Source organism: Carcharodon carcharias, chromosome 2, assembly GCF_017639515.1.
Source record: "Carcharodon carcharias isolate sCarCar2 chromosome 2, sCarCar2.pri, whole genome shotgun sequence".
Lineage (NCBI taxonomy): Eukaryota > Metazoa > Chordata > Chondrichthyes > Lamniformes > Lamnidae > Carcharodon > Carcharodon carcharias.
In genome coordinates, this window is record NC_054468.1 from 114,375,999 (window position 1) to 114,398,615 (window position 22,617).

A 22,617-nucleotide genomic window follows, 5' to 3' on the forward strand; every position below is an offset into this window, starting at 1 on the left:
AGCTATACCACAAACTCCATTCCTTAAGTGCTGAGTCCATCCCCCAAACTTGCCATTGTCTCGGGTGAACTAGTCTATTTGCAACAATTAACAGGGATATATTTGACTCTAAGCCAAACTTCTGACCCCATACCCACTGCATCACAAAGACCGTCTATCGAAATGCAGGCAGCATTCACAAAGATTGATGACTTGAATGCACAAATTCAAACCCACAACCACTACCATCTAGAAGGACAAGGGCGGCAGATACATGGGAACACCACCGCCTGGAAGTTCCCCTCCAAGTCACTGACCATCCTGACTTGGAAATATATTGCCGTTCCTTCACTGCCACTGGGTCAAAATCCTGGAAATCCCTTCTGAACAGCATTTTGGTGTACCTACACCACATGGACTGCAGTGGTTCAACAAGGCAGCTCACCACCACCTTCTCAAGGCCAACTAGGGATTGGCAATAAATGCTGGCCCAGTCAGTGAAGCATCACATCCCGTGAATAAATTTTTAAAAATTTGGGTAAATGGATATGAATTAATTGCCATTATGAAGACGCGGCTACAGGGTGACCAGGATTGGGAATTGAATATCCAAGGATATTCGCCATTTAGGATGGATAGGCAAAAAGGAAAAGAAGGTGGGATAGCATTCTTAATAAGGGATGAACTTAGTACTTTCGTAAGAGAGGATCTTAGATCAAAGGATCAAGATGTAGAATCAGTTTGGGTAGAGCTAAGAAACAGGAAGGGGCAGCAAACATTGTTGGGAGTTGTTTATAAGCCACCAAACTGTAGTGCTAATGTTGAGCACAGTATAAATCAGGAAATTAGAGATACCTGTAACATAGGTAATGCAGTAATAATGGGCGATTTCAATTTACACATTGACTTGGTTAACCAAATCACTAATGCTGTGGAGGAATAATTCCTGGAGTGTGTACGTGATGGGGTTTGGGAACAGTATGTTGAGGAGTCAACTAGAGATTGGGCTATTTTGGATTTAGTGTTCTGTAATGAGAAAGGGATAATTAATAACCTTGCTGTAAAGGAGCCTTTGGGAAATACTGACCATAATATGATGGAGTTTCACATCAAGTTTGAATGCAACATAGTTCATTTTGAAACTAGGGTCTTAAATCTGAAGAAAGGAAATTATGAAGCTATGAGAGGCAAGTTGGCTAGGGTGGATTGGGAAAATACACTAAAAGATTTGACAGTAGACAGGCAATGGCTAGTATTTCAAGAAATACTGCACTGTCTACAACATATATACATTCCTCTGTAAACACCTAAAGGGAGAGGTAAATCAACCGTGGTTAAAGTAAGAAGATAAAGATTGCACTAAATTAAAGGAAATGGCTTATAAGGATATCAGAAAAAGTGGTAAGCCTGAGGATAGGAAGCAATTTAGAACCCAGCAAAAGAGGACCAAGAAACTGATTAAAAATGGGAAAAGAGAATATGAATGGACGCTAGCGAGGAACATAAAGACGGACTGTAAAAGCTTCTTTAGGTGCGCGGGCAGGGAAAGATTAGCGAGGGCAAATTTGGGCCCATTACAGGTGGGAACAGGAGAATTTTTAGGGGAGAACAGGGAAATGGTGGAGAAACTAAACAGTTACTTTGCGTCTGTCTTCACGGAAGAAGGTACAGAAAATCTCCCTGAAATACCAGGCGACCATTGGACATGTGAAACCGAGGAGCTAAAAGAAATTAGTATTAGTAAAGAGGTAATACTTGAAAAGTTAACTGTATTGAAGGTTGACAAATGCCCTGGACCAGATGAATTTCATTCCAGAGTGTTGAAGGAGATGGCCGAAGAGGTAGTGGATGCATTATTTTTTTTTTATTCGTTCACGGATGTGGGCTTCGCTGGCTGGACCAGCTGGACCCATCCCTAGTTGGCCTTGAGAAGATGGTGGTGAGCTGCCTTCTTGAACCGCTCCAGTCCATGTGGTTTAGATACACTCACAGTGCTGTTAGGAAGGGAGCTCCAGGATTTTGACCCAGTGACAGTGAAGGAACAGCAATATATTTCCAAGTCAGGATGGTGGGTGACTTGGAGGGGAACTTCCAGGTGGTGGTGTCCCCATCTATCTGCTGCCCTTGTCCTTCTAGATTGTAGTGATCGTGAGTTTGGAAGGTGCTGGCTAAGGAGCCTTGGTGAATTTCTGCAGTGCATCTTGTGGATGGTACACACTGCTGCACTGTGCTTCGGTGGTGGAGGGAGTGAATGTTTGTGGATGTGGTGCCAATCAAGCAGGCTGCTTTGGCCCGGGTGGTGTCAAACTTCTTGAGCATTGTGGGAGCTGCACCCATCTAGGCAAGTGGAAAGTATTCCATCACACTCCTGACTTGTGCCTTGTAGATGGTGGACTTGTTTTGGGGAGTCAGGAGGTGAGTTATTCATCATAGGATTCCTGGCCTCTGACCTGCTCTTATAGCCACAGTATTTATATAGCTAGTCCACTTCTGTTTCTGGTCAATGGTAACCCCCAGGATGTTGATAGTGAGGGGAGAGTGTTGGTAATGCCATTGAATATCAAGGAGCAATGGTTAGATTCTCTCTTGTTGGAGATGGTCATTGCCTGGCACTTGTGTGGCGCGAATGTTACTTGCTATTTGTCAGCCCAAGCCTGGATATTGCTCAGGTCTTGCTGCATTTGGACAGGGACTGCTTCAGTATCTGAGGAGTCGTGAATGGTGCTGAACATTGTGCAATCATCAGCGAACATCCCCAATTCTGACTTTATGATGGAAGGAAGGTCATTGATAAAACAGCTGAAGATGGTTGAGCCAAGAACACCACCCTGAGGAGCTTCCGCTGTGATGTCCTGGAGCTGGGATGATTGACCTCTAACAACCACAGCAATCTTCCTTTGTGCTAGGTTTGACTCCAACCAATGGAGAGTTTTCCCCCTGATTCCAATTGACTCCAGTTTTGCTAGGGCTCCTTGATGTCACACTTGGTCAAATGTGGCCTTGATGTCAAGGGCAGTTATTCTCACTTCAACTCAGGAGTTCAGCTCTTTTGTCCATGTTTGAACCAAGGCTGTAATGTCTTCACAATGACAATGCGGTGGCTCTCCTACCAGTGGTTATCTTTCAAAATTCTTTAGATTCTGGAAAGGTTTCTGTGGACTGGCAAGTAGCAAATGTAACCCCACTTTTTAAGAAGGAAGGAAGAAGGAGAATGGAGAACTACAGACCTGTTAGTTTGATGTCAGTAGTAGGGAAAATGTTAAAATCTATTATAAAGGATGTGATAGATGGACATTTAGAAAAGATTGGCAAAATTGGGCAGAATCAGCATGGATTTATGAAAGGGAAATCATGTTTGACAAACTTGTTGGAGTTTTTTGAGGATGTTACTTGTAGCATTGATAAAGGAGAACCAGTGGATGTGGTGCATTTGGATTTTCAGAAGGCTTTTGATAAAGTCCCACACAGGAGGTATGTAAATAAAATTAGTGCGCATGGGATTGGAGGAAATATATTTGTATGGATTGAATATTGGTTAAAAGACAGAAATCAGAGAGTCGGAATAAACGGATCATTCTCAGAATGGCAGGCTGTTACTAATGGGTTACCACAAGGATCACTCCCAGATCCACAACTGTTCACAGTCTGTATAAATAATTTAGATGTGGGCACCAGTAGTAATATTTCCAAATTTACTGATGACATCAAACAGGGTGGGAATTTAAGTTGTGAGGAGGATGCATGGAGGCTTCAAGAGGATTTGGAAAGGCTAAGTGAATGGACTAGAACATGGCAGATGGAATAAAATATGATTAAGTATGAAGTTATTGACATTGGCAGAAAAAACAGGCAGAATATTTCTTAAATGGTGAGAGGTTGGGAAGTGCATGTTGTCCAAAGGGACCAGGGTGTCCTTGCTCATGAGTTATTAAAAGTTAGCATGCAGGTGCAGCAAGCAATTAGGATTGCAAATGGTATGTTGGCATTCATTGTGAGGAGATTTGAGTACAGGAGTACAGATGCCTTGCTGCAGTTTTATCGATCCTTGATGAGCCCTCACCTGGAGTATTGTGCACAGTTTTGGTCTCCTTATTTAAGGATGGATATACCTGCCATAGAAGAAGTGCAGCTGAAGTTCACCAGACTAATCCCTGAGATGGTGGGATTATTTTATGAGGAGAGATTGAGGAGACTGGGTCTGTATTCCCTAGAGTTTCAAAGAATGAGGTGTGACCTCATTGAAATTTACAAGATTCTTTCAGGGCATGACAGGGTGGATGTGGATAAGATGTTTCCCCTGGCTGGTGAGTCTAAAACCAGGGGACATAATCTCAGGATAAGGGATAGGCTATTTAATACTGAGATGGGGACGAATTTCTTCACTTAGAGGGTGGTGAATCTTTGGAATTCTCTATTCCAGAGGGCTGTGGAAGTTCAATCACTGAGCATACTGAAGACAGAAATTGCTAGATTCCTGAATACTAATATAACATCAAGGGATATGGGGATAATGCAGAAAAGTGGCATTAAAGTGGATGATCAGCCATGATCTAATTGAATGGCAGAGCAGGCTAGACACGCCAACTGTTCCTATGTTCCTATCTACTTCCACTTCCGTAGTGGTACTGTCTCCATCTTGGTCTCAGGTCATCTGCTGCTGAATCTCTGCCTTCGTTACCCCTGTACTTGCCTATTCCAATGCCCTTCCAGTCTACCTGCCTTCCAGCTCCCACACTGGGAATGTGCCTCAATTTAAAAGTTCCCAGGTCCCTCCTCCTGTCACTCTCCATCTCAGTAACCTCCTCCAACCCTACAACCTTCTGAGAACTATACATTCCTCCCACTACAGTCTCTTATACACTTCCCACTTCCTTCACCCCACTATTGGTGGCCTTTAGTTGTGAAGGCCCTAAGCTCTGGAATTTCCTACCTAAACCTCTCTACCTCTCTCTCTGCTCCTTTCAAAATGCTGTTTAAAACCTAACTCTTTGACCCACTTTCTCGTTCACCTACTTTAATGTCGCCATCTTTGGCTGGGTGTCAACTTTTTTCATTGATTGCTACTTTAAAGAGATAATCGATATCCATCATTTCAATCCTTTGTTCATTCCATAGGTTTTAGCAGTTCTATTCTACATTACTAGCTGTTTCTTAAAAGCATGCCACACAACTGGTTTAACTCAATGTGTTAGCTAATTATTAACTGCCTGTTGATACTGTGATTAGCTAACAAATCAACTTTGTTTTGAATGTGTCCTCAAATACTTCTTTGAAACCAGTGCTAGAGAGCAAGGAGCAGGTAATTAGGACTTGTACAATTTGCCACCCTGTCACTTTCATTTAGCATTCTTTCCAGAATTTACAGATAAGTAGGAATCAAAAATAAATTAATTACTCAGCTATATAAAAAATAAAACTGATAGCTAAACATCCATAACCAATTAATTTAAAATGGACCATAATTCCAACAAAATCCCTTCCATTTTGCACTCTTCAATCACTGCTTTTAATCTTGCAAGCATTGTCATGGAGTAAGAATTGTACATAGTTTGATAAATTGTGCACTATTTCTTAGCAGGCATTAGAGAACATTATAAAATATATTACCATTCTTAAAACAATTTTATGTGGTCCAAGGGCCAACAATAAGCTCTATTAAAATGGCTGGACAATATTTTTCAATCAATACAACTTCAGTTCAGTTTCTGCAGCTGAATCCGAATATAATGAAGATGATTTTGTGGAAGTGCACTCCCAATGGGGAGACTCGCCCGCTGGGAGCACATTTCGGAAAATTACAGGAATCCTGACCACAATTGTCCGCCAATGACTGGAAAATCATGGGGAGCACACCCACAGCGCCCCAATATGCTCGTGATCCCCATTTGTAAAATCAGACTGAATACACTTTCTGAAAGGATGAAAGTTACACTGCAGTAAATTTCAATCAGTGCAAGATTATTAAATGCGCTTTCCAATTATGTACTAAAGACCTGTCATTCTCAGCTTACCACTGTGACCGTCCACTTCATTTTAATCTCGAGAGCCATGCTGCTGTACTGTGCTGGGAGCAGATGGGTCAGATATCCAGGCTCAGCAAGTCAAGCGCACCAACTATGTAGCAAAATTAAAATATTAATCAATGGCTTCATGAGCTTTACTAGGAACTAAGCAAGCAGATTGTTAGCTTTGTAAGTAGGTCGCACATTGTGCTGAGCAATCTTGCTTTGTCCTTAGCCATCTGGTATCATGAATCAATGTCAGACGGATGAAAATATATCCAAGAAGGTGACCTTGGGAAGTGTACTGGTCCAGTGAGCTTAGGCCACAAGAGCTTTATCTGCTTCTGCAAGTATATTTTAAGGAGAACTTGAGTAGTTTTAGTAATTCTGAGAACAAGGTACTCTTCAGGTATTATATTATTAAATCCTTTTATAAAGCACAGCTCTTAACTTCATTTAAGGCAATATCATTACACTCAGAAATTCAGTTTAATAAACTATATCCTACCACACTCTGCTAAGGTATGTAAGTCTACCACTGTGCCACCTTAAATGTGTCATTAGGAAACTAGCATTTAGAATCGCATCTCACAAAAACACACTGAAGAATTGCACCATTTTTAGGCGCAATTATTATAGAAAACCATCAAATCCACATTAAAAAACAAAATGCTGCTTATGGTCAAAAGTACTTTTTTGGAGCGTTTATTTTTTTTTCAAATTGCAATGTGTTCCAGGTCCTCCATGAATGCAAGCTTAATACAGGTTAAAAGGCAACCTTTTAACAGTAGTTATGTAGAGATGTGGAGGATAATACTAGGGATAAGCAAGAGGCTTTGAAAACATCCAGGGGGAATTTACATAAATTTTGAAGTTATGTGAAAGCAGGTGACCTAAGAGAAGGCCAGTGAAACAGCAAACGTCAGGTTACAGGGCACACCTTCAGCAAAAGGTAAATATTTTTCAATTTTCCCAGATGCTCCTAAAAGTTTGATATTTTTAAAAGACACAGTAGAAAACACGAGTTTTAAAGTGATGGTGGTTTGAAACGACAGAAGCTTATCTGATTTTTAACTAAAGTTTACTGAAGTGTGGAGGGAATCCTAAGAATTGGGAAGTGGGAAGCTTAATCCTTCTTTTAAATACCCAAGAAACATACTTGGAAAACTATAAACAATTACATTTAAAATTACTTGTTGGATAATTCTCTGAAGTGAGGTTAAGATCCAAAGCAAGAACCAGTTGGAAAAGCATAACTTATTAACATATCGGATTCAGGAGAGAGAAAATCATGTTTAACTGACCTGCATTTTTATGCTGTTGCTCCATGTTTAATAAAGTAGTTAATATATACTTGGGCTTTCAGAAAACTGATATAAATGCTTAGAGGTAACTGGATTATTCCGAGGAACACCCTTAATTTCTTAAGGAGAAAGTAGACAAGTCTGTGCTGACCAGGAACCCCACAGCTATCTGTGCAGTGTCTGAGGAATTGATAATAATAGCTTTTATGAATTAAGGGGGAGACGGTGGTGCATGGTAATGCAATTGGACAAGTAATCTAGGGGCTCAGGCTAATGCTCTGGAGACACGGGTTCAAATCCCACCATAGCAGCTGGTGGAATTTTAAACTCAATGAACAAGTCTAGAATACAAAGCTGGTCTCAGGAATGGTGACCCTGACAACTATCATAGATTGTTGTAAAAACCCCCTCTGGTTCACTCATGCCCTTTGTCTACCATCCTTACCTGGCCTGGCCTACATGTGACTTCAGACAACGTGGTTGACTCTAGACTCACAGCAATGTGGTTGACTCTTAAACTACCCTCAGAAATGGTCTCGTAAGCCACTTAGTCGAGGGCAATTGGGGATGAGCAACAAATGCTGCCCTTGTCAGCGACACTCACTTCCCATGAAAGAATAAACAAACAATAATGAGCCATTAGTCTGAGAATTATAGACCAGTTACCCTATCATCAACTGGGAGAAAATACCCAAGACCGTATGCTATCCATATTCATTTAAAGAAAATGAGCAGGCAGCATGAATTACTCGTACACCTCAGCAATCTATTGAGGTTCTTTGAGGATGTAACTCACACAGCAGATGAGGCCCGTCCAGTGGATATGAGGGTAAATTTGTGGGTCCTGCCTGCCCAGCAGTGAACAAGGCCCAAAGGAATGGGGGGGCTGGGGGTGAGGGGGGCAGTTATAGATCTGTCAGTGATCCAGGCTGTCTTTCAAAGGGTGAGGTTAATGGCATTTCTGAATAATTTTGAAAAGTTAAGTACATGGGGTATTTACAGAAAACCGCTGCTTAAGAATGACGAATTAGCTAGTCGGATTGACAGTAGGAAGCACAAGGCGATGGTAAGTGAGAAATGTTTTGACTGCAAGCCGCAAAGTTCCACAGGGATTCCTGGGGCCCTGCTGGTGGCAGTGTTAGTAAACAATTGTAACAGTTGAAGCACACGGCCAGAAGGCAACGTGGGCGACTCGCTGCATTGTTTCATAAACATGACAAAAGAAAGCTGGGGAAAAAGGATAGCAGAGCCAGCTGGTGCAAGAAGACAATTGCAGCAAGGCGAGAATGGAAAACAGCAGCAGGCAGGACCAACCAAGGGGTGGGGTGGGGAGGGTGCACTGTAACAGAAAACTGGGGTGAGCAGCACAAACAAAGACTCTTAAAGACACGGACTCTCGTTGGGCTGTGCCATCTTGCCGGCAGGAGCCCAGGCCCATTTTGAGGGCTGAGCGTCATTAAGGGTGCTGCCGGTAACTGCGTGCGAAAATGTAGGTCTCACTGAACTTTGCTGACTTGTTGCTGGTCCAATATTGGGCAGCCCAGCACCCAAACCAGCCAGCCAATCCAGTAGGTTGCACGGGTGGGTTGGGTCAAAGGGAAAGTGAGAGCGGGGTGGGTGGGGGGTGGTTTTGGGTGTCTGGATGCTTGCAGCCCACATTATTCTTGTGGAAACCACAGAAACAGTCCTGCTAGTCATTGTCTCACTAACCTTTTTTTTAGGGCCTCTTCCTCTTCATCGCTACCTGACTGCAGGGACTTCAGTTACATGAATAGATTGGTGAAGCTGGAGGTCGAGAGGAGATTTGATCAAGGTGTTCAAAATCATGAGGGGTCCAAACAGAGTAGATAGGGAGAAACTCGCAGACATGTCATGAACCCGAGAACACAGATTTAAAGTGCTTGCCAAAAGAACCAGAGCTTGCATTGGCAAATACTTTCTTATGCAGCGAGTCGTTATGACCTGGAATACATTCCCTGAAAGAGTGGCAGAGGCAGATTCAATGATGGCTTTCAAAAGGGAAGTGGATAAGCGCCTGAAGGGAAAAAGTGCAGAGCTAGAGGGTGGGATGGGACCAACTAAATTGCTCTTGCAGAGAGTCTGCATGTACAGGCTCAAACAGGCTGAATGGCCGTTTTCTGTACTATAAACATTCTATGATTCTATTCAAAGATTCTACCTGGTAGAATTGGATGGAACATACACATAGGACACCCGCCCCCCCCCCCCCCCCCCCCCCCCCTCTCACAATCGCTTGGGTCACCCAGCTGAAGGCTCCAGTAAATATAGCATGGATCAGGAAGACGGCATTAGGTTCATCACAATTATTTAAACTCTGCCAGCCTGTCTGTGGGTAAAGTTGGCGCTACTGTACTACTGACAGCTCCAACCAATGCATGCCTTCAGCTTGTACCCAAAGTGTGAAGCACCGCAAAGCTGAGGCATCATTGATAGCACATTGGTGCCATTTGGCCAAGGATTTGCAAACACTCATTGCTACATGTTCAGCACTACAAATTACTGCCAACCTTTACAGGTAAAAGGATAGTGAAAATGAACCATTTAACTAATGCACAATCAAACTAGAACTCCATAACTGGCATCTATTATATGTTTAACATTTAAGGAATTGTTGGGAAAATAATATCATCATTTTGCTCTATGGATGTTCATATATGATAGGTTTCTTTCCTCCTGCATTTATGAAAGATCTAGTGTAGTCTTACAAAGCCTATGCTTCAGTTGATTAAAGTCATCGCTGCAACTTTCACCAATGTTACATCCTGCTCAGTGGTAGATTGCAGTGCAGATAAATATGCATCAAAGGCCCCTTCAGTCCTACAGTAATTCTAGTGGTGGGGGGGGAAGAACCAAAGGTTAGGACCTAATTTGTCATCATGAATCAAAATAGCCACCCTGTTTTGCCTCTAGAGAGTTCACATATCCTGTAGGATCTGGTCAAGTAATATGAGTTTTTACCACATACCAGAAAGTGCTGGAAAAACTCAGCAGGTCTAGCAGCATCTGTGGAGAGAGAATCAGAGTGAACGTTTCGAATCCGTATGACCCTTCCTCAGAGCCTTCTTCAGCTGAAGAAGGGTCATACGGACTCAAAACGTTCACTCTGTGTCTCTCTCCACAGACAATGCCAGACCTGCTGAGTTTTTCCAGCATTTTCTGTTTCTGTTTCAGATTTCCAGCATCCATGTCAGCTTTTATCTAAGCTTTATCACCTTGTGCTAATCCATTACGTGGGAGTGCTGAGCATTCACAGATTGATTGACAATTCTTTTTTTTTTTGTTGATGAAGTAGCTTGTTAGTCATTTGAGAAGTATTAACGGATTAATTGTGGTAGGCACATTGTGATTGGCTGTTTCTTTCCTTTTGCTGCTCACTTGCAAACAAAAGAAGCTTAGGAACAGGAAGAGAGAATACAGGTTTGGTAATGGAGAGCGGCAGGTGTCAAAAACAATACACAGCCACATTAAGAACAAAGTACCAGTGGGATGGGATAAAAGGAGAGCCTGATCAAACAGCACGTCAATTCACAAATCACAGAGCAGTAGAATGTCACCATTCCAACTTAAACCTCTTGCAGTTGACGGTCTGTAAAATCGCTACCTCTTTTGCAATTAATAGACAGTCAGCATTATTTGATGAGTTCAACAGGGGCTCTAATTGCTGGTAGCACAGGTAGAATGCTGTTAAAAGTTAGTGGAAAGGCCAAATTGATTTTCAGATCTGCTAAATTTAATAGGATACCATTTCTAATGTCAGATACAACATTGATTCGGTATGCTTAAAATTACTCAAGGCTAGATACCTTGCTGGATGATAAATTTACTTGTAAAACGTAACTCCTTCCCCGAAGATTTTTTAAAAATCATTGTTGCAAGATAATTGCACTCTGAACACGGTCAGTGTTTTATTCATGGTCAGCGATTTATGTTCAAATCAATCACCAGATTTTGCAGGTTCTGCCCTATAAAAGAGCTGCCTCTGAAGACTAGCAGGAATCCTAGTAGCAGGCACTGAGTTGACAGTGGATTTGAGTGAAGATGGTGTTTGGAGAGGATGTACAAGTATATGATCGATAAAAAGGTGAATCAAACTGCCTGAGTAGTAGTTGTTTTTGTATCTTCAATCTCTTCCCTTGGAGAACAGTATAAAACAATGGAAGGATTCTCAGGATAATTAACACTCTCACAACCGCGATTTGAACCCTCCGCCATGGCCTTAATCACCCTTCTACCAGTCAATGGGGTCATAAGATAATAAGAAATAAGACCAGGAGGAGGCCATTCAGCCCATTGAGCCTGTTCCACCATTCGATAAGATGATGACAGATCTGATAGTGGCTTCAACTCCCCAAGTTCCTTCCTGCCCCCATAACCCTTGATTCCCTTGTCAATCAAAAGTCTATCTAAATCAGCCTTGAATATATTCAATGGCCAAGCCTCCACTGCTCTCGGTGGATGAGAATTCCAAAGACTAATGACCCTCAGAGAGAAGAAATTCCTCCTCATCACCATTTTAAAAGGGTGACCCCATATTTTTGAATGGGGTACTCTAGACTCCCCCGCTAGGGGAAACAACTCCCAGCATCTACCCTTTCAAGTCTCCTCAGAATCTTACATGTTTTAATAAGATCACTCCACGTTCTTCTAAACTCCAATGGGTATAGGCCCAACCTGCTCAATCTTTCCTCGTAACACAACCTCTTCATCTCAGGAGTCTGCCTAGTGAACCTTTTCTGAGCTGCTTCCAATGCAGTGCAGGTGGTTGAGGTGGAAGGGTTTTTTTGAGTTCTCTCTCACTGGATGTGAGTCTCCCACAATAGAGGAGATTACATTGGGAGCAGCAAATATAGAATATGAAACTTAAAGAAGTACAAGTAAGTCAGTGTTTCACCTGGAAAGAATGTTTAGGGCCCCGGGTGGTGGGAAGGGAGGAGATAACAGAGCAGGTGCTGCATCTTCTGCGTTTGCACAGACAGCTGCCATGAGAAAGGGAAGAGATATATTGGAGGTGTCTCATGGGATATCAAACCAGAATTCAGAACCAGGCATGTCTGGAGTGGGGTTTGAACTTTGTACCTTCTGGCTCAGAGGCAGAATGTCTCTGTTTTTTTAAATTGGATTTATTCAATAGTAAAAACATTTGCAACATTATGATCATTCCATTGTATGATACAATCATGACCAGCATCCAGCAATGTAAACAATGTGATGACTAAAGGATCAGTAACCTCAGTATCATTTCGCCACTCCACATCATCATTCCTCCATTATGCTTCAGCTTCAAAAACTAAAGTTTAATTTGTCTTCCATAATATATTAATCTTTTGTACTTCAAAAAGCTGATCAACCATGCCATCCCTCAATTCCTTTTCCAAATAAAACATCCACTGAGCCTTATAATGATCGTTTAGCCTCTATTTAAAATACACTCTTTCAGATTTGTTCTCCTTCATTTATAAAACACAAATCTTGCCACAATGAACATTAGATTAGTTGCCACTAGACTTGAGCAGGTTCTCCAGTGAGCCCCATCTCAGCATTGAGTCCCGTGGGGTTCACATTGAGAATCAGTAAGCAAGAGTTCATTCTGTCCAAGCAGAAGGTATATGTTGGCATCAGAGCCTTGGCCACCCTTGTGAGGTTATTGAACCTCTTTCTACATGTGCAGCAGTTCTTGGGGCACTGGAAGTTGCACTAACTCCCTCTAGACAGACTGCACCACTCTCCTGTACAATCACGTGCCCTCAGTGCCCACCAGACTGTCCCTCCTGACCCTCACTTCTATCAGCAGCACCCACCACTGGCTCTACGGAAAGCCTGGGACATTCCAGCTGGTGACGCCCACCCAACATTGCTGCTCCTCTGCCAACCTGCTAAGAATTGCTGGCGCCCTTTACATTGAAATATAAGAAATAGGGGCAGGAAGAGGCAATTTGGCCCCTCAGGCATGGTCTGCTTTCAGTAAGATCATGGCTGGTATGATTGTGGCTTCAACTCCACTTTCCTGCCTTCTCTCATAACCCTTGATTCCCTTGTAGATCAGAAGCCTGCCTAACTCAGTCTTGAATATAATCAGAGCCTTTGAATGTTTTTAAGGCAGGGGTAGATCGAATCTTGATAAAGGAGGGATGAAAGGTTATAGGGGATAGGGGGGAATGTGGAGCTGAGGTTACAACCGAGCAGCTGTGATCCTATTAAATGGAGGAGCAGGTTCAAGGGGCCCATTGGCCTTCTCCTGCCCATAATTTGTATGTTCATATCAATGACCCAGCCTCAACTGCCTTCTGGGTAGAGAATTCCAAAGATTATTGACCTTCTTGAGAAGAAATTCGTCCCACCTCTGGATTAAATGTAAGATCCCTTATTCTGAAATGGTGCTTCCTAGTTTTAGGTTTCCCCAATGAGGGGAACATCCTCTCAGCATCTACCCTGTCAAGCCCCTTGGAATCTTACATGTTTCAATAAGATCACCTCTCATTCTTCTAAACTCCAATGGGTGTAGGCCCAACCTGCTCAACCTTTCCTCATAAGACTAAACCCCTTCATCCCAGGAATCAGCCGAGTGAACCTTCTCTAAACTGCCTGCAATGCTAGTATGTCCTTCCTGAAATAAGGAGGCCAAACTGGATGCAGTACTCCAGATGTGGCCTCACTAATTCCGTTTAACTGGTTGCTGCTTTTTCAAACAGCACCACAGTCCCCCACTTCCCATTGTTAATAAACCAATAGAGGGAGGCCACCTTCAATCTGCCCTGCATGGCTAATAACAGTTCCCGGATAAAATTGCAGCAGCTAAATGGCGGTTTGACATTGTGGCGTGATGTAATGGCCGCCCTATTGCCAGAAGAATCTGGGGCTAATTTTCTATCCAGCACAGAAACAGAAAATGCTGGAAAAAAAAATTCAGCAGGTCTGGCAGCGTCTGTAGAGAAAGAAACAGAGTTCACATTTCGAGTCCTCTGAAGAAGGGTCGTACAGACTTGAAACATTAGCCCTGTTTCTCTGTCCACTGACACTGCCAGACCTGCTGAGTTTTTCCAGCATTTTCTGTTTTTGTTTCAGATTTGCAGCATCCGCAGTATTTTGCCTTTGTTTCTATCCGGCACGTCCTTCATCTTTGGTGAAAACAGAAAATGCTGGAAATTCTCAACAGGTCAGGTGGCATTTTCTGGGAGAGAAGTGTAGCGGTAACATTTCGGATCAGTGACCTATCGGCATAGAATGATGCAGCAGAGAAACAGGGCATTCAACCCATCATGCCTGGTGACGTCAGGTCTCTTTCCTTTTGCTTCTTCGTTAACCCACAGAAAAACACAGCAGAAGCTGAGGTAGAGTTAAAATGTGGTTTTATTGTTTAGGTATGAGCAGAATAATGCTTTGGCATTCAGTGACAGGTGGCACTCCCAAAGGATCCCACTGTTGCACAATAGAAAAGTTCAGCTGCAGGAGGCTGTCAGTTAACACAGCTCCACTGAGGATTCTTTCAGAATAAGACCTTCTTGGAACACAAAAGCTTTTCTTTTTCTTGAAAAACATAAAGGGGGATACATAGTTTATATCAAAATAGCCTCATTTCCTTTTCTTAAAGGCTATTTCTATACTTTTATTTCAATTAAAACACTTGCATTTTTGCATGGTTTCTCTGAAGTGTTACAAAGCATTACATGTACAGTGAAAATTTTTTCAAATGGGATGTCTTTTTTTTGCAAATAAACAAACTTTATCCAATAATGTTAGTTGTGTAATATCCTGTTTTTTGCTACATAAAATTATAGTTGATTCGGTCTGTTTTATTCCTGTTATACACTGCACCTTATTGTTACAAAACTCTAGAAAATTATTAACTCAGCATTTTATATTCAGATTTAACAATATTTGCTTCTAGCGTTTTCTAACATGGAATTTAAAGTCATAGATTTGACAGGACATAGAAGACTGAGTGAATTACCATTCCAGGGAGTTGACCTAATCTGCCTCGACAAGGAATAAAGAGATAAATTATGTTTAGTCTATGCTGATTGAAAACTTCTAATTAATGACAATTACACTGCAGAATTAAATTTGAAGTTTGGTAGGGTCCCAGGGCAAGAGTATTATGAACTGCCAACATAGATGCAACTGCAATTAATCATCAGGGTATTTTCAGATCAGAATGTGAAAATACACATACCAGTTGATGCAAATTTCATTTACCTTCGCTTATAAAAGGCACCAAATTTACAGAACATACAGAATTTAAATCTGATGTTTGGATTGATTCAAGTTATTACACCAGCGTCTAGAATCATGGAAATATACTGCACAGATGGAGGCTATTCAGCCCATCATGTCTGTGCCAGCCTAATCCCACTTTCCAGATCTTGGTACATAGCCTTGTAGGATATGGCACTTCAAGTGCATATCCAAGTACTTTTAAATGTGATGAGGGTTTCTGCCTCTACCAACCTTTTCAGGCTCTAAGTTTCAGAAACCTACCATTCTGTAGGTGAAAATATGTCTCCTCAGCTCCTCTCTAATCCTTTGACCAATTATTTTAATTCTAATATTCGTTTGTTAGTACAGAACACGAGTATTGCTGAAAGACAAGACATGCTGTCTAACTTTTTGTCTTGCGCTTATCAGGACAGATTGTAAGATTATCAACAATAAAGGGCACAACAATTTGTACTACACAAGAAGAGAATACTGATTGGATGACTGATTATCAATAATAAAGCGCACAACAATTTGTACTACACGAGAAGAGAATACTGATTGGATGACTGATTGGTAGAGGTTTTGCCATGGATAATACAGCAGGGAACAGTTAACTGCCAAACTTGTGTTCAAATTCATTTGGCTCGTTCCCCATGGCAATGCTTTGACCAATCGGAGTCAACGTGCCTCGTATGAATTTGAACAAAATCTTGGCAGTTAACTATTCACTGCTGCATTCTCCATGACAATGCCTCTTCCAATTAGAGTCACTTTCCAACCAATCAGCACTCTCTTCTCATGCAGTATTAGTTGTTGTTCCCTTTACTGTTGGTAATCTTGTGATCTGTCCTAATGAGTGCAAGATGAAAAGCTTAGACAACATGTCTCTTTTCTCAGCAATAATTTAAATCTCTGCCCCCCTGGTTATTGACCTACCTGCTAAAGGGAATTGGCCCTTCCTATATACCCCATCCAGGCCCCTCATGATTTTATACAGCTCAGTTAAATCTCTCCTCAACCATCCCTATTCAAAAGAAAACAACCCCAGCCGATCCAACCTTTCCTCACGTTGTATAGGCAAGTACCCATGTGAGAGTGCTGGGATTCACTTAAATAATTATGACACCATATCATAACACCAACAATTTATGCTAAGACTAAAAACCAAATACTGCAGGGGATAGGAATTTGAAATAAAAATGCAACATGCTGGAGCCAGTCAGCAGATCAGGCAGCATCTGCAGAGAAGGGGAAAAGGTCAGATTAACACTTCCGCACGATGACCATTCTTGGAGCCCCAACAAGAGTTCTGAAGGGCCATGGACCTGGAAATTTAACCCTGTTACTCCCTCCACCGATGCTGCTCGAGCGGCTCCAGTGTTTTCTGCTTCTGCTTCATTGGGTCAAGACTTGGAATTGGCATTACTGAGTACTCAATTATTATTATATTTCCAACAGTAAGATATTTTGCATTGTTGCAAGACTAGTTTCTCATATTTTAAAGTGGAAAAAAAACAGCATGTTACTATGCACATTTTTGAAATTCATAGCACACTTTCCGATTTTATGTGGTCAGTATACGATTTGTATGTTATTTATGGAAGATTGCACCGCTCCCTTGATTTCCCTGGAAATTATACATGCTTAGGGATTTAGGTATATTTGGTGTCATCTTGCTTATGTTAACTGCTATTCAACCTGGATTAGATCACTGGGTTAAGTGCTGGTGAGTAATTTAGGTAATATTACGTTCAGTGCTCAGCAAAGGACTTAGTTTCATACCCTTACGCCCTCACCTCAATGAATTTCGGGCTCGGCATGATACTGAACTCTTCTTCCGCCGTCTTCGTCTCCGGGCTCACTTCTTTGGGCAGGAGTCCTCTCCCAGTTCAACGGATCCTTTTACCCATCTCCAATATTCTCCCTCCACCTGGACCTCTCCCTCTAGATTCTTACCTTCTCTCGATCTTTTCATTGAGAACTGTCAGCGCGACATTAGTCATCTCAATTTCTCTGCTCCTCTCACCCATTCTAACCTGTCTCTCTCTGAACTTACTGCACTCCATTCTCTCAGGTCCAACCCTGACATTGTCATCAAACCCGCTGACAAGGGTGGTGCTGTTGTTGTCTGGCGCACTGACCTCTACCTCGCGGAGGCTGAGTGTCAACTCGCAGACACTTCCTCCTACATCTCCCTGGACCATGACCCCACCACTGAACATCAAGCCATTGTTTCCAGGACTGTGACTGACCTCATCTCCTCTGGGGATCTCCCTCCCACAGCTTCCAACCTGATAGTCGCCCAACCTCGGACAGCCCGCTTCTATCTCCTACCCAAAATCCACAAACAGAACTGCCCTGGTAGACCGATCGTCTCAGCTTGCTCCTGCCCCACAGAACTCATTTCTCGTTATCTTGACTCCCTTCTCTCTCCCCTTGTCCAGTCCCTTCCCACCTACATCCGTGATTCCTCTGACACCTTACGTCACATCAACAATTTCCAGTTCCCTGGCCCCAACCGCTTCCTCTTCACCATGGATGTCCAATCCCTCTACACCTCCATCCCCCATCAGGATGGTCTGAGGGCCCTTAGCTTCTTCCTCGAACAGAGGCCCGAACAATCCCCATCCACCACTACTCTCCTCCGTCTGGCTGAACTTGTTCTCACGCTGAACAATTTCTCCTTCAACTCCTCTCACTTCCTCCAAATAAAAGGTGTGGCTATGGGTACCCGCATGGGCCCCAGCTATGCCTGTCTCTTTATGAGGTATGTGGAACATTCCTTGTTGCAGTCCTACTCCGGCCCCCTTCCGCAACTCTTTCTCCGGTACATCGATGATTACTTCGGTGCCGCTTCATGCTCTCGTCGGGACTTGGAAAAATTTATTAATTTTGCTTCCAATCTCCACCCCTCCATCATTTTCACGTGGTCCATCTCTGACACTTCCCTTCCCTTCCTTGACCTTTCTGTCTCAATCTCTGGTGATAGACTGTCCACCAATATCCATTACAAACCCACCGACTCCCACAGCTATCTCGACTACAGCTCCTCACACCCCGCTTCCTGTAAGGACTCCATCCCATTTTCTCAGTTCCTTCGCCTCCGTCGCATCTGTTCCGATGATGCTACATTCAAAAACAGTTCCTCTGACATGTCCTCCTTCTTCCTTAACCGAGGTTTTCCACCCACGGTCGTTGACAGGGCCCTCAACCGTGTCCGGCCCATCTCCCGCGCATCCACCCTCACGCCTTCTCCTCCCTCCCAGAAACATGTTGGGTCCCCCTTGTCCTCACTTATCACCCCACCAGCCTCCGCATTCAAAGGATCATCCTCCGCCATTTCCGCCAACTCCAGCATGATGCCACCACCAAACACATCTTCCCTTCACCCCCCTTATCGGCATTCCGTAGGGATCGCTCCCTCCGGGACATCCTGGTCCACTCCTCCATCACCCCCTACTCCTCAACCCCCTCCTATGGAACCACCCCATGCCCACGCAAAAGATGCAACATCTGTCCCTTCACTTCCTCTCTCCTCACCGTCCAAGGACCCAAACACTCCTTTCAAGTGAAGCAGCATTTCACTTGCATTTCCCCCAACTTAGTCTACTGCATTCGTTGCTCCCAATGTGGTCTCCTCTACATTGGAGAGACCAAATGTAAACTGGGCGACCGCTTTGCAGAACACCTGCGGTCTGTCCGCAAGAATGACCCAAACCTCCCTGTCGCTTGCCATTTTAACACTCCACCCTGCTCTCTTGCCCACATGTCTGTCCTTGGCTTGCTGCATTGTTCCAGTGAAGCCCAACGCAAACTGGAGGAACAACACCTCATCTTCCGACTAGGGACTTTACAGCCTTCCGGACTGAATATTGAATTCAACAACTTTAGGTCGTGAGCTCCCTCCCCCATCCCCACCCCCTTTCTGTTTCCCCCTTCCTTTTTGTTCCAATAAATTATAAAGATTTTCCTTTTCCCACCTATTTCCATTATATAAAAAAAAATAAAAAAATAAAAAAAAATAAAAAAAAACCCCACTAGAGCTATACCTTGAGTGCCCTACCATCCATTCTTAATTAGCACATTCGTTTAGATAATATCACCAACTTTAACTTTAACACCTATGTGTTCTATTGTACTATTGTCGTTGACATCTTTTGATGATCTGCTTCTATCACTGCTTGTTTGTCCCTACAACCACACCACCCCCGCTCCACCTCTCTGTCTCTCTATCTCTCCGCCCCCCCACACACTCACCTTAAACCAGCTTATATTTCAACTCTTTCTTGGATTCGAACTCAAGTTCTGTCGAAGGGTCATGAGGACTCGAAACGTCAACTCTTTTATTCTCCGCCAATGCTGCCAGACCTGCTGAGTTTTTCCAGGTAATTCTGTTTTTTTTTTAATATTATGACATGTTGGTTATATTAATTTAATTAGCCTTTTTAAGAATTTTAAGTTGAATACACTTCCATTGCCAGTTATAAACCTGCTTCATATGCATTTTTTAAAAATCTAATGCATTCCTATAAATGTTGCATGTTTAAGCCATGAAGCACTTGCTGTTAAATGACATTTTATTATTGTTTCCATTACTATGTGTGTCCACATTCTGTAACATTGTGTTTTTTTGTGTGCTTCTTGCCAATATGCTTCCCTCCCTTCCCCTCCTGAAAGTATTGGTGCAAAAATTCATCAGGCCCTTCCAGCTCATGCTCAGACTCGAGCACTGTGCAGTCAGCAAAAGCCTGAACCAAGAGGCCCAGGGATCAAGGGAAATTGGCCTTTGGGTCTCTTCCACATATTTGTGATGGGCTGCCAGCATTGGCCGCGCCTCTAGGCAACTCGGGTTGGGGGGTGGGTGGGTGGGGTGGGGGGGGTGGGGGGGGGGGGGGGGGGGGGGGTTGGATGCGGGGTGGAGGATCATCAGCATTGGTTTGCTAACTCACAAGATTTGGCCCTCAACTAAGCCCCGGAGGGATGGGGTTGAAGCAGGTTACAAAGGTGAAGGGGTAATGGTCAGTCCTAAGGATTCAATGGAGGAGTCTTGCTCCTCCTCTCTCAGTTTGTTTTTATAAAATAATTCTGAAATCCATTGGCAACTTCTAATTAACTCTCATGTTCTTTCTGAAAAATTCCAGCTTCAGTAGGCTGTGGACCCTAAATTATAGTCAGGAGACCTAATGCCAGGCTTGGATGCCTGCGCTGGATTGGACACAGCAAAATGGGGTGGAGTGTACCAATTTCTATCCCGTTAATTTCTTGCGAGGGTTCTGTGGGCACCAGTCACAATCCAGTAGCCAGCCTTATGCATGAGGTATAACAGTGATCACGAGAGCCTTTACGGACAAGCTTTCTTCTCTTTGCATGCAGGCAAGCACACATACAATTTCACTAGCCGCCATTGTGATTCGGAGGAGGAACCCTGAATGCGCACCTCCACTCCCTCGCCTGGAGCCCAGTTTTAACACATCTAACCCTGCCCAGGCTGATATCGGCTTATAGTCAGGGGAGCAAAACCAGGAAACTTTACACTCACTGGATAAAATTCCTGATCCACTGAGGAATCACTCACAGTTGCATTTTTCAATTCACAGCTTGTATCCATAATAGACCAAAAGATGCATTGGCTAAATCCTAGATTTGCCCTATAAGGAAATTTCAGTAACATTAGCTATTGTACTGCAGTTTGCTACAAGGTTTTGGATGGAAAAAAAAACATTGCTTCTTTAATGCTCTCCAGTGAACAAGGAGCAGCTAATCCTTCTCTGACACATAATAAACAACTAAATTGGGTCAATCCTTGTAATATTGCAGCTGAAAAAAGTGTTTCTGCAGAGCTATCTTATTTTGTTCCCATTGAGTGGTGGTCCATTATTTCATGCAATATCTGTACAGAAAGGTTTCAGTGTGATTTATTACAGGACAATGCAGAGGAGGTATTGTCAGTTTTCTGTAAATAGACCATGCCTTTAACTGTAAGTGGGTGTAAGGAAGATCACTGATATCGCAGATAAAGGGGCTGAATGGTTTCACAATGCAGGGCAAAGGGAGCGGTGAAGTGGGGAACAAGGACTGTTAATGCAGAATGGTTTTTTGTCTGTTTTTTTAAGGTGAGTAGATTAAGAAGGTGAAGAAATAATTTTCAGTATCCACTGATCTCTGGCTTGTCTGGCTTCCCCCTCTTGCCTGCTGTGCACTAACATTCGCAGTTGCTGCTTGTCCTAAGTTGACCAGGCTGCTATTGTTGTGTTCATCTTCCTCTAACTAGAATATATAAACAATACAGGCAGCCATGACAAGCACCAAGTGTGCTTGGTCAGGGTGAATGAAGCCACAAAGCCTCACAAAGTAAGAACCACGAATCTTGCTGAAAAGAGAGACATGTTGCTGAAGCTTTTCGCCACACTCATCAAACGCAAGAATGGCAAATTTCAAATGATCACAATTTATACTACAGGAAAAAAGGGTGCTGATTGATTGGCAAGTTGACTTTGATCTGATGTGCCACTATGATGCCAGGTACACAGGCTGTATGTGCCAGAAAATGGCTGATCAAATCAAACAGCATGTTCCTTCAGTTATTCGTACTCAATCAGCCTGTGCTTGCTAAACCCAAAACAAAATGTTAGATGTCTACTGTTAGATGTGATTGGGCTGCACTTTCTGAACAATCCTGAGTATGCTCACAGTACACTAACAATCAATTGAAGATAATTAGTTGAGCTCGTTATATGAACCATTTATGTTTGCCAGGGACCCCAGGGATATGTGAGATTTGAACCCATATCCCTAGAGCATTAACCTGAGCCTCTGGATTGCTAGTCCAATGACATAACCACTACATTACTATCCCTCCACATCAGCTCTCTTTTCTCCTGCAGTACAAATTGTTGTGATCACTTGAAATTTGACATTCTTGCATTTGTCCTGATGAGTGCAAGACGATAAACTTCGGTAACATCTCTCTCCTTTCAGCAATGTTCAAGTGAGGAATAGTTAATTTAGCCGTCCTGGGAATTCAAAATGTCTTTGTAAACATCTGCCTTCAGATAAGCCTCCTGTTAAATTGTTAGCTCCCATTAGCCAGTTTCTGAGGACAATCTGAGATTTTG

General features: G+C 42.9%; 1 protein-coding gene across 4 annotated transcripts in view; it reads left to right on the forward strand.

Moving 5' to 3' along the window:
• The window catches only part of LOC121290931 (1-phosphatidylinositol 4,5-bisphosphate phosphodiesterase beta-1), an 802,698-nt gene that overhangs the window by 776,647 nt on the left and 3,434 nt on the right, over positions 1 to 22,617 (forward strand). The window lies entirely within an intron of this gene.